The following is a 15,438-nucleotide window of genomic DNA, read 5'->3' on the forward strand; positions in this document are numbered from 1 at the left end:
GGTGAGGCACAGCTTAAACGGTAAACTCCAACTGACAGCAGATGTCAGCGCCATCTTCTAATGGCGATAGCGATAGTGAGGGCGGCTCCTCACATCTCCCCCTATTCATTTATTTTTGAAGCCATAGGGCACCCACAACTTTGGAGTGGAGATAGAGGTCAAATCCCCATGTGCAAATTTGGAACATGTACAAAGCTCCTCTCCAGGGTCTTATCCCCAGAGGGAGCCCTGACCAGTCCCGATGTCGTTTTTCTGGGGGAAGGAGATCATGACATAGAACCTTCATGCAAGATGACTTATCTCCCAGGAGAAAGTTGTTATACCGCAGACCTCTCCTGTGCAGTGCTTAGCCTTGCAACTCCTTGGGCTGCTGAAGCCTACCCACTCTATCCCGTGCAATGAGACTAGCCTCGTGGGGTGCAAGAGCCGGGAGGCCAGCGACCTATTGCTTTAACATGGTTAACCAAATGTCAGGGGAGGCTCCGTGTTCTAAGGCAGCAAGTGCTTGTGCCACCATCACTTTGTCTCTTTTGTTTGGGCTCTGAGCTTACACACCATCCAAAGCATCAACACTATTCCACAGCAGAGAACTAGGCTAAATGATCCCACCCCCACCCATTCCTTAAAATAAGAAAATGCAGATGAAATCCAGGAGGAGAGGCCTTCCATCAGAGAAAGATCCAGACGCGTGGAATTCACTTGCAGGATCGCCACTCTCAACTCACGGAGTGTCTGCTCAAACTCAAAAGTCCAATTCTGTAATAAATGTTGAGACAGAGCTTTTGACAGGTTAGCTGCTCTTGTAAAATTCTCATATTGTACTGAAGTGAACACAAAGGCCAGGCAACTTTTGTTCACATCCCAATTGGGCCATCTGCCACAATATATCCAATTGTTCCTGAACCAAATTAATCTGTTGGTTTACCAACATCAGACCTCCTTGTATCTGAGAATTGGCAGTGGCCTGTTTATCTAGGGCCATGGTCACAGTGGCCGATAGTTCATTAATGGTTTGAGTTGTCTGCACAGTGGCGGAAAGTGCAAGGGCCAAGGCGGTAACCGAAGCAGTAACCGCGGCGGCAGCTATCAGGCCCACAATAATAGCAGAGATCCCAAAAATCTCGCTTTTCCCTAAACAAACTCAAACTACTTGGCACCTCAACAGGAACTGGAACAAATCGAGGCATGCACATTACCAAAGCAAAAGGGTGCTTAATAGCATCCCAGCATAATGCATAAAAACAATTCTAAGCAGAGCAATTTATTTCTTTCTGATTCTTACCTAAGGTATCATTACTCACAACCCAAATAAAGGGCAGCCAAACACAAATTGGAGCAGCTGAATAATTAGTTCTCTTAAAAGGGGTATACTTAACATTGGAGGAGGACCAATCAGATGATCCAGAGCTCTGTCCCTCACTCAGACTGTTGCCTAATGCCCCTTTCCAATCAAAAGTAATCTGTCCCTTCTCACTATATCCTCCAGCAATCATTGCCATAGGAGAAAGATCAGTACAGCTTCCATTAATTCAAAAGGATTAGCATTAGATCTTTCTGGATCCATATGAATAAAATTATCCTTTAATGAAGAAATCACAGTAAAGCACAAGCTTCCTACCAATGACAAGGTTCTCTCATCCTGAAAACTCTGTATCTGAGGATCTAAAGGCAAAAGGCAAGCCCCAACTCTCTATTAGTTGTGAAAAATCTAGGGAACTCCTGGGCATTATGCATCACTGGCATCGGTAGGGGGAAGGTAGACATGATGGCCCACCGTAACTCTCCCATCATACTAGGAACCATCATCCCGAGTAGGAGAGTCTTCATCACCCACTTGGCCTCCATCCTTCTTATTCTGGAGTTGTGAAGGAGCTCTTCGAGTGAGTCTTTCAGGGATCCACAGGGGGTTTTCTTCCTCCTGTGGAAAAACACACACAGCTCCCCTGGATCTTATTAGAATAGGATCCGGGCCTTTCCATTCATTAGTTAGCACATCTTTCCATTTTACAAATTCTTTTGGCCTATCAGGCTCTAAACTGTGGCGATCGGCCGCAGTGTGGCCTTGGGCATCAGAGTTCAAGAAATTAAGGGTAAAAAGTGCCATGGACACAGCAACTCTTGGTACCGAGGGTAGAACATCCTCAATACTCCCCTTTTGTTTAATCAGATATGATTTGAGTGTACGATGGGCACGTTCCACAATGCCCTGTCCTTGAGGGTTATAAGGTAGGCCAGTTAGATGGGTAACATCCATTTGCCGACAAAACTGTCAGAATTTTTGAGAGGTATATGCTGGTCCATTGTCTGTTTTTAAAATTCTGGGTTTTCCCCAAGCACTCCAGGCCTCAAGGCAATGTTGAATCACATATGAGGCCTTTTCCCCTATTAGGGGTGTGGCAAACATTACGCCAGAACAGGTGTCAACAGAAACATGAACATATTGAAGCCTTCTAAAAGAGGGAATATGAGTAACATCCATCTGCCACATCTGCAATGGTCTAATGCCACGTGGGTTTATTCCCACGTGGGGAGCAGGTAAGAATTCACAGCAATTCTGGCATTGAGTAACAATTTCCCTAGCCTCTTTCCTGGATAGAGCAAAACGACGGCGCAAGGTCTCAGCCGTCACATGAAAGCGCTGATGGAACTCTTTTGCTGCTTGTGCGTGGGTAGACAAGGCAGCGGCCACCAGCTTTGTAGCCTTGTCCGCTAAGTCATTCCCTAAGGACATGGGACCTGGGAGTCCAGAATGTGCTCGGACATGGGTAATGAAAACAGGAAATCTCCTATTTAACAAGGCAGCTTGTATCTTCTGAAAGATGTTAGCAACTCTGCTGGAGGATCTTATTATTCCAACTATCTCAAGGAGACTAACTGCATTAACCACATAAGAGGAATCTGATACAATATTGAGGGGTCCTGGAAAAGCCTCAAGAACCTCCAGTACTATCAGACATTCTACAACTTGAGGTGAAGTTTCATTATATTGTTTAGATATAACCCTATCCTTGACCACATAAGCTCCCATACCAGTTTTCGATCCATCAGTGTACACCACAGTCCCATCTGGGAGTGGGTCTTTAGCTGTCACTTGTGGAAACACTATAGCCTGGTTTAGGGCAAACTGTAAAATTGGATGCTTCGGAAAATGATTATCAATTTGTCCCGAAAAGGAAGTAACTAAAACTGCCCAATCACTAGATGTTGCTGCCAAGGTCTGAACTTGTGCAGCAGTATAAGGCACAATCAAGGAATCAGGATCCCTGCCAAAATGCGTAACAGCTGCTTTTATTCCGCGAAGCGCGAGCTGTGCAACAGCATCAGGGTACCAGTCAATAATCTTAGCAGGGGAAGCATTTGGATGAATCCAAAGTAATGGTCCATGTTGCCACAGGACTGCAGTTGGCAATTGAGCTGTCTTAAAAACACACAGATTAAAAGGTAGTGACTCCTCAATACGTTGTAATTGTGCTTCCTGTAAGGCCTCTTCCACCATCTGTAAGGCTCGGTGGGCGGCAGGGGTAAATTTTCTGGGTGAGGAGATATGAGGCTCACCCTCCAGGAGATCAAAGAGGGGTTTTAGATCAGCAGATGGAATTTTTAAAAAGGGCCTCAACCAATTTATATCTCCCAGAAGTTTCTGAAAATCATTTAATGTTTATAAGTGGTCTTTGCGAATTTCTATCTTCTGAGGAACTATATTTTTGGGAGTAATCATTGAGCCCAAAAAGAGCCCTGTATCTGCAATTTGAACCTTTTCTGAGGCAATCTCTAATCCCCACTGTTTTAATTCAGCCACCAGCATGGAAAAAGCCTTTTGTAAAACATCTAACTCTTTGTGACAAATAAGAATATCGTCCATATAATGGATCATGATTAAAGATGTAAATTGCTTCCTAATTGGCTCCAAAGCCTCCTGCACATACAGCTGACATATTGTTGGGCTATTGGCCATGCCTTGCGGCAGTACCTTCCACTGAAATCTCTTGTCTGGTTCCATATGATTAAGAGAAGGGATAGTGAAGGCAAACCTTGGTCTATCCCGTGGGTAAAGTGGAATAGAGAAGAAACAATCCTTAATATCTATAATAATAAGCTTCCAATCTTGAGGGAGTGCAGAAAGCAAAGGAAGTCCTCTTTGAACAGGGCCAAAAAGATGCATCTGATTGTTAATGGCCCGCAGGTCATGGAGTAATCTCCACTTCCCAGATTTCTTTTTAATAACAAAAATTGGTGTATTCCATGGGGAGGTAGAAGGCTCTAGATGCCCCAGCCGTTCCTGTTCTTGCACTAATCTTGTGACAGCCTCTAATTTTTCAGAGGATAGAGGCCATTGAGAGACCCATAACGGCTCCTCTGTTTTCCACGGTATGGGTCGTGAAGCCTCAACGGCCCCTAAATAAAACCCAGTCCTTTTCTACCCTGATTTCCATGTTGTGTAATGGGTTTTATTCTGCCTTGTTCTTGCCTACCCAAGCCTCTACCCTTTGTATACCCCATCTTTGCCATAATGGCTGATGCCTGGGGGGAGTATTCATTAGTTAGGGTCATGCCCATGGCTTGTAACACATCCCGTCCCCATAAATTTACAGGGAGTGGCAACACATAGGGGGTAAAACATCCCTGTTTGCCCTCAGCGTTCCGCCAGGTTAAGGCTGAGGCACTGATGGCAGGAGAGGACTGGTATCCAATACCTTGTAGAGAATGAGATGAAACAACAGTGGGCCAAGACTTCGGCCACCAATGGAGTGAAATAATGCTTTTGTCTGCTCCCGTATCCATTATCCCTTCAAATTCTTTTCCATTAATTAACAATTTTATTGTAGGTCTCTCATTTAGGGGTATAGCCAGATAGGCTGAATCACTTCCAGAAGATCCCATAGCCCTTTTTTGTAAAGTGTAGGTTTCTCCATCCCCGAGGGAGGGCAGCAACACCAGTTGTGCAATTCTATCTCCCTGCTTTATAGAAAATACACCCCGAGGGCTAGAACAGAGAACTTGAATCTCCTCTTTATGATACGGGTCAACAATCCCAGGATATATAATGAGTCCCTGTAAAGTTAAGGAGCCACGGCCCAGAATAAGCCCAATGGTGGCAGGGGGCAAAGGTCCAGGGGAATGGACTGGGACCGGTTGAACATTCATTTGGGGCATGAGTAAGAAGTCGGAGGCGGCACGCAAGTCCATTCCGGGGGTTCCTCGGAAGCCTCTACTTCCTCTTGATTGCTTTTCTGAAATCGGTTCCCATATTTCTGAGGGCCCTGGGACCATGGGCCCCATGACCCGTTTTTTGATTGGGGTACCTTGGGTTCTTCAATAGGGGGCAGAAGCCTCCCTTTCATATCCCGGACTGACCTGCATTCACTAGCCCTATGATAACCTTTACCACAACGATGGCAAAGCTTCAGTTCTCTTGTTCTTTCAGGGGATTGACAATCTTTCTTAAGGTGCCCCATTTTCCCACAATTAAAACAAGCTTTTCGACTAGATAAATCCCTACGCCTGTGCGTTTGTAAAATGGCGGCAGCTAGTCCTGCATTGGTTAGGGGTCCCCCCAGCTCCCTGCACACTCTGAGCCAATCTTGTAAACCTTTGCTTTTGCGAGGGGCGATAGCCGCTCGACATTCCTGGGTTGCTTGTTCATAGACAAGTTGCTCAATTAGGGGCATAGCTTGTTCTGAATCACCAAAGATGCGACCGGCGGCCTCGGTCATTCTGGCCACAAAGTCTGAAAATGGCTCTTGGGGTCCTTGGACAATCTTTGTAAGGTGTCCACTGGATTCTCCCCTTTTTGTGAGGGCCTTCCATGCTTTAATAGCGGCGGCCGACACCTGACCATAGACGCCCCAGATGTAGTTGGTTTGATTAAGGGCATGTTGACCCTGACCTGTCAGCATTTCAAATGTCCACTGCCTCTGATTCTCATCTTCAGCTGTGGCATTAACTCTAGCTTGCGCCTGGGCTGCATCATACCAGAGAGCCTTCCATTCCATGTATTGTCCCATGTTGGGAAGCACTGCTTTCACTGTCGTCTGCCAGTCAATGGGAGTCATGGCAAAATTAGCAAGCCTTTCTAACTGTATTGTGGTAAAGTTAGCATTGACCCCATAATTACGAACGGATTCGGCCAATTCTTTGATTTGATTGTAATCTACAGGGGTATGTACTCTTCCGCCTTCCACATTCTCGAATACTGGAAAAGCCATTTGTATTTTTCTCCGTTCCTCTAAAGGTAAAAAGGAGTCAGTACCAGTATTCAGCCGAAGCTCATACGGGGGAGGCGCCGAGGGGCGTGAGCCCGCCGGATTTATAGGCGGTGGCCTCACATTCATTTTTGTTTTCAGCGGCCGGTGTCTATCAGGGTGATATCTTTCTTCCTCATACCGTGCCACCTCCTCCTCTAGACCACCTTCTTCGCTAGAATCCATAGTGTCAGAATCGGAATTATCTAGCTCCAAGGCTTCTAGCTCTACTGTAGGGTATAGGCTAGATTCTGGCTTTTTCTTTTTCTTAGATTTGTTAGGGGGTGAATGATCACTCCCTTCTTTCTCTCCCCCTTTCTTAACTTCTTGGGGAGGGCCTTTTTTCTTAGACATGTCTTTCCTTTTGCGAGCTCCCATTCTCTCACTCCGTTCAGTTTCTGACATGCTATCCTGAACTTCCTCTAAGGTTCCCTGACTTTCTACTATAGCAGGGTGACAGGCCTCATCCTCCAAGCAGTTTTTAACTAGCTTCCAAATGGCTTTGGTACCTAAGCGGAGATCTCCTTCTGCATGCTTCCTGTCTAGTTCTTTACCTAGCTTGTTCCATGAGGCCACAGTGAGGGACCCGGAACAAGCATACCATGGTGCCACTCTATCTACCTCCTTCACAAAATTTTGAAGTGTTTGTGGTGCAATTTTGAGATCTCTTTGTTTTAGCACAGTCTGTAGGGCAGTAACCACTGACTGTGACAACCCCATCGCGCTAGCGGCTTATCTAAAAACGGCGCTCAACTCCTTTACCAGACTGACAGCACCGTTCTGTCAGCACCAGCCACGATGAAGAAGGAGGACAAACAGGACTAGCACCAAAGCCTCCACTGACCCGTCCCACGGTGATGACAAACTAAGGCCAAAGTCGAGAAAAGGGGTGTTCAGGATCAAGCATACCTCTCTGAACTTACGTCCCTGCAGTTCTGAATCCGCCCCGTCTTCCAAGGGGTCTCCCGCGGCGCCGGCGATGTTGAAGAGTTCCCGGGTTTCGGCACCAGATGTCCCGCGCTACCGTCTCGCCAGCAAGAACGACGCAGGACACTCGGATCCTTCTGCAGTAAAGCTTTAATACATCTTGAGAGATAGATGATCAGCTTCTGAGAGGGAGACCCCAAGCTAAGAAACCCAGCCCCTTATATAAGCCTAGGAGCTCCGAGTGAGACGTGTAGAGCCGGGATTGGTGGTTTGCTCATCACCCCAGATGACGGGTGAGGCACAGCTTAAACGGTAAACTCCAACTGACAGCAGATGTCAGCGCCATCTTCTAATGGCGATAGCGATAGTGAGGGCGGCTCCTCACAGAAATACAGCTGGGCGTTGATGGTGCACGCCTTTAATCCCAGCACTCGGGAGGCAGAGACAGGCGGATCACTGTGAGTTCCAGACCAGCCTGGTCTACCGAGTGAGTTCCAGGACAGGCTCCAAAACAATACAGAGGAACCCTGTCTTGAAAAACCAAAAAAAAAAAAAAAAAGAAGAAGAAGAAGAAGAAGAAAAGAAATACACAGTGAGAAGTGCTCAAGTGTTTTGGAATAGAATATTTGCTTAACTATGTAAAGATGTGTTGCACTTGTTTCTGTTACAGAATATTTGTTTAACTATGTAAAGGTGTGTTACATTTGCTGACGCTGCATTTGTTTACCTATGTGAAGATGTGCTGCTCCAATTATTGCTTGGGCCTTCCTTTCATGTGGTTCAAGAGAAGGACCCCGGTTTGTATGGGTCATAGTACAGGTCATTTTTCCTCACTGTACATGTGCCTAAAGCTGGATGAATCCCATAGTTCCCCAATGTGTTTCAGGATGTGCTTGGGTAGAAACATGCTGTTATTGGGGGGATAGTTAAGGGGAGTAACCATTTCCATGTTTAAAGCAATGCACCTGGAGTTTGATACAGGTGGCAGGGGAAAGTGGGGGTGGTCTCAGGTTGCCAACAGGTTGCTAGAGGCATTATCCTAAGAATGTGCCAGGTACATGTGGTAACAATCTCAAGCTGCCAGATGCACTATTAGGAGGGACAGGTGCATGTCCTAAACCAAGTGAATCCCTAGACTGATGCTCTCCCCCATGCTCGTCCTCCTCACCAGGGCGTGTCATGACACAAAGTCATCCATCCCAACTTCCTCATTGGATTAAGCAACAACATAAAAGGCAAAGGCATAGCCATTGTACACACCACCCCCACACACAACAAGACAAAGCAAACCCCCCACAAACAACAACAAAAATTAAGCAGGAAGCCAGGAACCCCAGGCACTCCCCAACCATCTCCCCCCTTACATACCAAGGGAAAAGATCCCACATTTTGGGTTGAGGCTGACCAATTAATCAACCATCCCAGGAGGGTTGTGACTAGATTGTCTGTAACATTCTCCAACAGCATTATTGGCATCCACTTCACTGAGGTGAGAGAGGGAAGGAGTTTCTCTAAGAGTCAAATTAGTAAATTGCAGATCCCAGATCTGACCTCCAAAGCTTAAATGTGCTCCCCATCCTCGCACCAGATTTACAGTATTAAATGAGCCAATGCCTGCCAAACCATCTCTAGTCACTCTGGGAAGACAAAGGCACATCCTTGTGCTGTCATTTGCCTGTTTTTTGTTTGTTTGAACACAAATTCACTGGGAAATATATTGAAGATTCCAAGTGATATCTGAAACATGTAGTCTTCCCACAAGCCGCCTGGATCCTAGAGTCTCGTCAGTACCAAATGGACACACAGACAGTATATTAATTATGAAGCTGTTGTCTGTCTGCTTGGTTTCTTGTCGGCTAGCTCTGACTTAACTATTAACCCATAACTGCTAATCTGAGTATTTCCACATCATCTTCTCTTACCGGAGAAAGATAACATGTAGTTTAACAAATGACTCAAGGTAAGATCTCTTGCAGTCATTTTTTCAGGATAAGCATCAAACCATAGCTGAGTAGTGGTGGTGGTGCATGCCTTTAATCCCAGTGCTCGGGAGGCTGAGACAGGTGAATTTCTGAGAGCCCGGTCTACAGATGGAGTCCCAGGACAGCCAGGGCTACACACAGACACAGAAACCCTGTCTCCAAAAACAAACAAACAAAAGGATCAGTCCATCGATACAGAGCGCACCATGTGCTTCATCCCTCCTCCTGACTCTCAGCTAGGACGTTTTAAGATGTCAGTGGGGTGGGGTGCTCATGGGCTAATGGCCTTACCACATTTGATAGTGATCCTAGTCTAATAAAGACACAGATCTGCCATGCGTAGTGGTGAGGACCCGTACTTCCACTGTTCGGGACACAGACAGAAACATCATTCTTTGGACAGCCTTGGGTAAGTTATGGAGACACTCTCTTGGGGTAGATATGGTTGAGATATCCCTTCCAAGGGCTTGTATGTAGGTCAGGGATTATTCCTGTACCTCCAAAACACTGAAATTACAGGTGTGTGCCACACATATGGCCACATTTCACATCTCTTTATATCCATTTAAACATTATGCCTAGCCCACTTTCTCTTTCAGGCATATTGTTTCTTTATCTTTCCTTCTTCTCCATTTGTTTGTTTGTCAGTGTCTTGTCAGCTCTGCATGTCTGGAACTTGCTATGTAGTCCACATTGGCCTCAAACGCAAAACCGTCTTCCTGCCTCAGGGGAGCTGGGATCACAGGTGTACACTACTTCACACCCACAACCATTTTCAGATACCTAGATCTTGCTCAGCAATCCAATCTTACATCTTTAAAAATAGCTTCCTCTCATGTTTTCTCCTGGCTTATAAGATCTCCCAGTGGTCTCTCACTAGAGCCCCGGTTTTTCTGTCTAATTAATTTTGTTCTGAAACCTCTGCCATATACTTCCCCTCTTAATGCCACCATTGACCCAATTCAATGCCCACTATTAACTTTTCTCCTACCACATTGAAATACCCTCTCCAAAGCAAATGGATGGGGATGCAAGTATTTCTTATGCTTCTCTACTCCCAACGGTACCTCCTGCTCAGAGATGGCCTGGAATTACATTACAGGAGCTATTTATTCCCCTCCGTCCTAAAGACTGATCTTTCACTGTTTTTGTCATGGCTCCAATACTCCTGGGAATGCCGATATCATACATGTAGTGACTCTGGCCACAGGAGGGTGCTGCCTTGAGCTCAGTGTGTTGACTGGCACTACCCCAACTCCTCAGAGAGCACAAACACTGTGAATACCTGAAACAAAGCTTCAAAGGTTGACCACGTTGCAGAAATGAAAGCATCTGGGAGCACAGTGAGAGCAGCAACATTTTCACTGAGACGGTAAACAAAATGAGGCAAAGCTGAGAGCAGTTAAGTGGCAAACTAGGGCACCTCTGTGTGTAGGGTACTGACCCTGGCCTTGCCTGCCTTCCTAGACCCAGTCAAATTGCTTTTTGCCTTCAGTGAAGTGAGTTTTAGGCCAAGTTTGGTTAAGTTTTATCCTTGGCCACAGATCATTTGAAATAACCCCCAATTAGAATTACTTTACATTTCTATTGCCAGGGCCTCACTATGTAGTCCAGACTGACCTGATCTTGAGATCCTCCTGCCTCAGCTGATCTAGTGCTTGGATTATTGGCAACTTTCTTAAGAACCAGGAGGCATTTTATACGGTCATGGAATGTACCAGACTTTTTCTCTTGGGCCACCAACCAGCTCCCAAATCATGACACAGAGACTTCTTATTAATTATGAATGCTCAGTCTAGCTTAGGTTCCTTTCTGGCCCCAAGAGTGTCCTCTCTTTCTCCCTCATTCTCCTCTCCTTCTTCTCCCCTGTCTTTCTTCTCCAACCTAGATTTATCCTATTTATTCTCTCTGCCCACCAGTCCTGCCTATCCCTCTCCTGTTTAGCTATTGGCCATTCAGCTTTTTATTAGTCTAATCGGGTGCTTTAGGCAGGCGAGCGAAACAAATGTAACACATCTTTACATAGTTAAACAAAAGCAGCATAAACACATGTGTTAAAGTAACATTCCAGAACATGTGTCAAAGTAATAATCCAGAGCATAAACAAATGTAACCCATATTTACATAGTTAAAATAATGGAATGAGCGCTAGCGGGAGCAAAACCCAAATGAGAGAAGAGCAGAAGATGTCCACTGCATGGAGCTGCAGACGGAAAGCTTGCAATGGCTGAGTGATTGTCCGGTTGAGCCATGGGCGGGTGGTCAGACACCTCTGAGCTCTTGCTTTTTGTTTTTCAAGTTAATTAATGAAATTTTTATTTATTTTTTGAGACAGGGCTTCTCTGTGTTGCCCTGGCTGTCCTGGAACTCATTCTGTAGACCAGGCTGGCCTTGAACTCACAGAGCTCCACCTGCCTCTGCCTTCCGAGTGCTGGGATTAAAGGCGTGCGCCACCACAACCCAGTTGCTTCTTATTCTTGTTTTCTCTTCCTCCTCTTCCTTTTTTTCCTGAGAATTCTTGTGTGTGTGTGTGTGTGTGTGTGTGTGTAGTATGTACACAGGTGTGTGTATTGTGTATCATGTATCTGGAGGCCAGAGGTTGATGTCAGTGTCTTCTGCTGCTCTCCCCTTTCTTTTTTGAGACAATGTCCCTTGGTGAAACTGAGGCTCACAGATTCGGCGAGACTGTGGTCATCCATCTCTAGGGACTCTCTTGTCACCGTCTCTCCAGCATTGGGATTACAAGGGCAGACACCTGTGCCTTGGTTTCCACATGGGCTCCGCAGATCCAAACTCAGGTCCTTTTTTGTTGTAGTTTTGTTTTTTCCAGACAGGGTTTCTCTGTGGTTTTTGGAGGCTGTACTGGAACTCACTCTGTAGACCAGGCTGGTCTTGAACTCACAGAGATCTTCCTGCCTCTGCCTTCCGAGTGCTGGGATTAAAGGCGTGTGCCACCAATGTCCGGCCGATGAGTACTTTTTATCATGCCTCTCTGGTGCTTAGGGTTTTCAGTGAGAAAGTAAACTGCAGCCCCAAATAATAGTGATGGTTCAGGACCAAGGATAGCAACCTGTCAGCCTCACTAGGAAACAGAGCCTCTGCTAGTCTGTGTGGCTTGGGGACTTCCGGGAGAGCCAGGAGTTTCCCCAATAGGCCTTCCTTCAAAGCAAGACCAGGTGACAAAGGAGGAGTGGCCATTCTTCACCCCTCCTGAGTTTGTGTGGCTTTCCATTTCAGAGCCATTATACTGTCAAAGCCAGGTTCTTCCTTCGTACAAGGCACCTGGATTCAATACAAAACTTTCATCTTTATCATCCCCTTAATATAACAAGAAATCTACAGCTTGTCCCTGTGAGAGAGGCACACTGAGAAAAAGGACAAAAGCAGCTGCTGGCTTTAACATGCTGCCATTGTCCAAAACGTTACATAAGAGAGCAAGAGAAAACGGGGCTTTTAGCAGTTAAAAGGGATCAAGGATTTCACAGCAAAGCTTCTCCCAGGGCTTCCAGATGTCAGCAGCCCCTAGGGAAAAAATCCAGCAGACTGGGAGTGGGGGTGGGGCTACTCCAGTGCCTGCAGGAATTTCTGTCCACAGAATAAGGGTGAATATGGGAGGAAACCTAGCAAAGACTGGCCTGTGCTCTCAGAATCCATTTGCTTCCTCTGTGAAAACCACATGTATGGATCACCAGTGTCTCCCCATGGGGAAGATGGCCAGGGGTGTGGTACCCATGTATGGTTCATCAACTCCTCCCCATGGGGAAGATGGCCAGGGGTGTGGTGATCATGTGTTTGCTTTTTTGGTTTGTTTGTTTGGTTTTGGTTTTTCGAGACAGGGTTTCTCTGTGACTTTAGAGGCTGTCCTGGAACTAGCTCTTGAAGACCAAGCTGGTCTCGAGCTCACAGAGATCCGCCTGCCTCTGCCTCCCAAAAGCTTGAATTAAAGGTGTGCATCACCACCTCCCGGCTGCCCAAGTGTTTTGAGATGCTAATGTGCAGTTCTCAACTAAGTAAGTTCAGGGTGGGGCTCAAGGTTCAGCAACTCTAACATGTCCAGGGCTACCAGGCTGAGTTTTCTTTCTCAGGCACTTGGCTATTGCATTTTCCTACTATATGTGGAATCTTACAGGACCAAAGCTGACTAGACCTGCCTGCCACGAGACGGGTTTCTTGTTTCCACCCTGTAATTTCTCCTAGTTCTGGTCCAAACTCTTCAGGCAGCTCAGGAGGCTGCCCTCCCAGCTCTCGGTAATCCTTACCCAAACACACACTCCATTTTAGACAGCCTGCCTTAGTTTCTGATGATGCAAGCCGGAAAGTAAATGACATGGTCTCTATGCCTCAGTTTCCCAAACGTCTTAGGTTTCTACTGCTGCGGTAAAACATGACAAAAAGCAAGTTGTGGTGGGGGGGGAAGGGTTTATTTCATCTTATAATCCACCATCCAGGAAAGTTGGAATAGGGACTCCAGCAGGGCAGGAACCAGGAGACAGACAGATGCTGAGCCCACAGAGGAGCAATTATTGGCTTGCTTTCCTTTCCATGGCCTACTCAGCCTGCTTTCTTAAAAGCAGCCAGAACCACCAGCCCAGTAGGGCTACCACCCACAAGGAGATGGGCTACCTCATCAGCCATCAATTAAGAAAACATGCCATTGTTGAGACCTAACACCCATAGGCCACCTGAAGGGGGCATTATCTTTTGTTTTGTTTTTGCTTTTCAAGACAGGATCTCTCTAAATTATTTTGGAGGTTGTCCCGGAACTCTCTCTGTATACCAGGCTGGCCTCGAACTCACAGAGATCCACCTACCTCTGCCTCCCGAGTGCTGGGATTAAAGGTGTGCACCACCAATGCCCGGCTAAGAGACTGATTTTTAAAACCTTTTTATTTATTCTTTGATAATTTCATATGTACATGCATCATATCCACTCCCATTTCTCCCAACACGTTTCTTCTGCCCAATACACCCCCTTCCTAACTTCATCTCCTCCTTCTCTCTGAACTCCTATTCTTTATGTGCATTGGTGTTTGTCTGTGTGAAGGTGAAGCTATCAGGTCTTCTGGAACTGGAGTTACAGACAGTTGTGAGCTGCCATGTAGGTGCTGGGAATTGAACCCAGGTCTTCTGGAAGAGCAGTCAGTGCTCTTAACTGCAGCAATAGGGTCTCACCATACAGTTATGGTGAGCAACCAAGAGAAATGGCCGTACACCTGGTAGTTTGGAAGACAGGGTATGTCCCCAGTTGGGAGCTTGCCAATAAGCCTAGATGGGCTTCAAAGGGCCCCGGGATCCACCTGTGATAGCCTCCCCTCGATAGAATTACAAATGTGTACGCGCGCGTGTGTGGTGTGTGTGTGTGTGTCTTAGTTTGGAAGAGTGCCTGTGGCACAAGCACAAGGACTGAGTTCGTCCCCTAGAGCCCACATGAAATAAGCCCGGCACACGGCTGGAGAGGCGACGTGGGGGTTAAGAGCACTTGCTGGAAACTAAACTGAGCCACATCCCTAGTTTCTAATTTTTGTTTTTGTTTTTGTTTTTTGAGACAGGGTTTCTCTGTAGTTTTGGAGCCTGTCCTGGAGCTCGTTCCGTAGACCAGGCTGGCTTTGAACTCACAGAGATTTGCCTGCCTCTGCCTCCAGAGTGCTGGGATTAAAGATGTGCGCCACCAATGCCCGGCCTAAACTAAAACTTTTAAAATCAAGTTTAAGAGCAGAGTAAAGACATTTGAGAGCATATGGAGCTAACTGCATTCCTCCGCATCAAAGAATGTATAACACCCACTAAATGGAGGACTCCAAAGCAAGCCATCAAATCCAGGATGGTCAAGAAGAAGGTGTAGTCTGTCAGGGGCACTGCGGGTGGCCTGAGTATGGGGAGGCAGAGACTGCCCTGAAGGGCACAGCTGGAACCACTTTCTCTTGAGCCAAAGGAAGAGCAGTGCTTTTGTGTTTGAACGTGGCAGTGTCTCATTAGCAGTGCTCTGAGAGACTGCATCATGGGACAAGAGGCAGGCTCTGCCATGTAGAGAGGAGCAGCTAGCCCCCCACCCCTGCCTGGGTTTCAGATACTCACAGGCAGCTGTAGATTTTGTTCATTCACTGTATGGCTGTAATCTGAAATACCCTCCTGGAGGTTGGTATATTCAAATTCACATCTTCTCTCTGACTGGGAGACAACAGCCACCAGAATGCCGTGTGGCAGCTTCCTCTAAAGGAAGACAGCGGGAGATGCCCAGAGCCAAAGCCATGTGTCACTCAAGTACTGGCCTGGAGAAAAGGCCCTCT

The sequence above is a fragment of the Mesocricetus auratus genome, unplaced genomic scaffold (genome assembly GCF_017639785.1).
Source record: "Mesocricetus auratus isolate SY011 unplaced genomic scaffold, BCM_Maur_2.0 Super-Scaffold_4256, whole genome shotgun sequence".
NCBI lineage: Eukaryota > Metazoa > Chordata > Mammalia > Rodentia > Cricetidae > Mesocricetus > Mesocricetus auratus.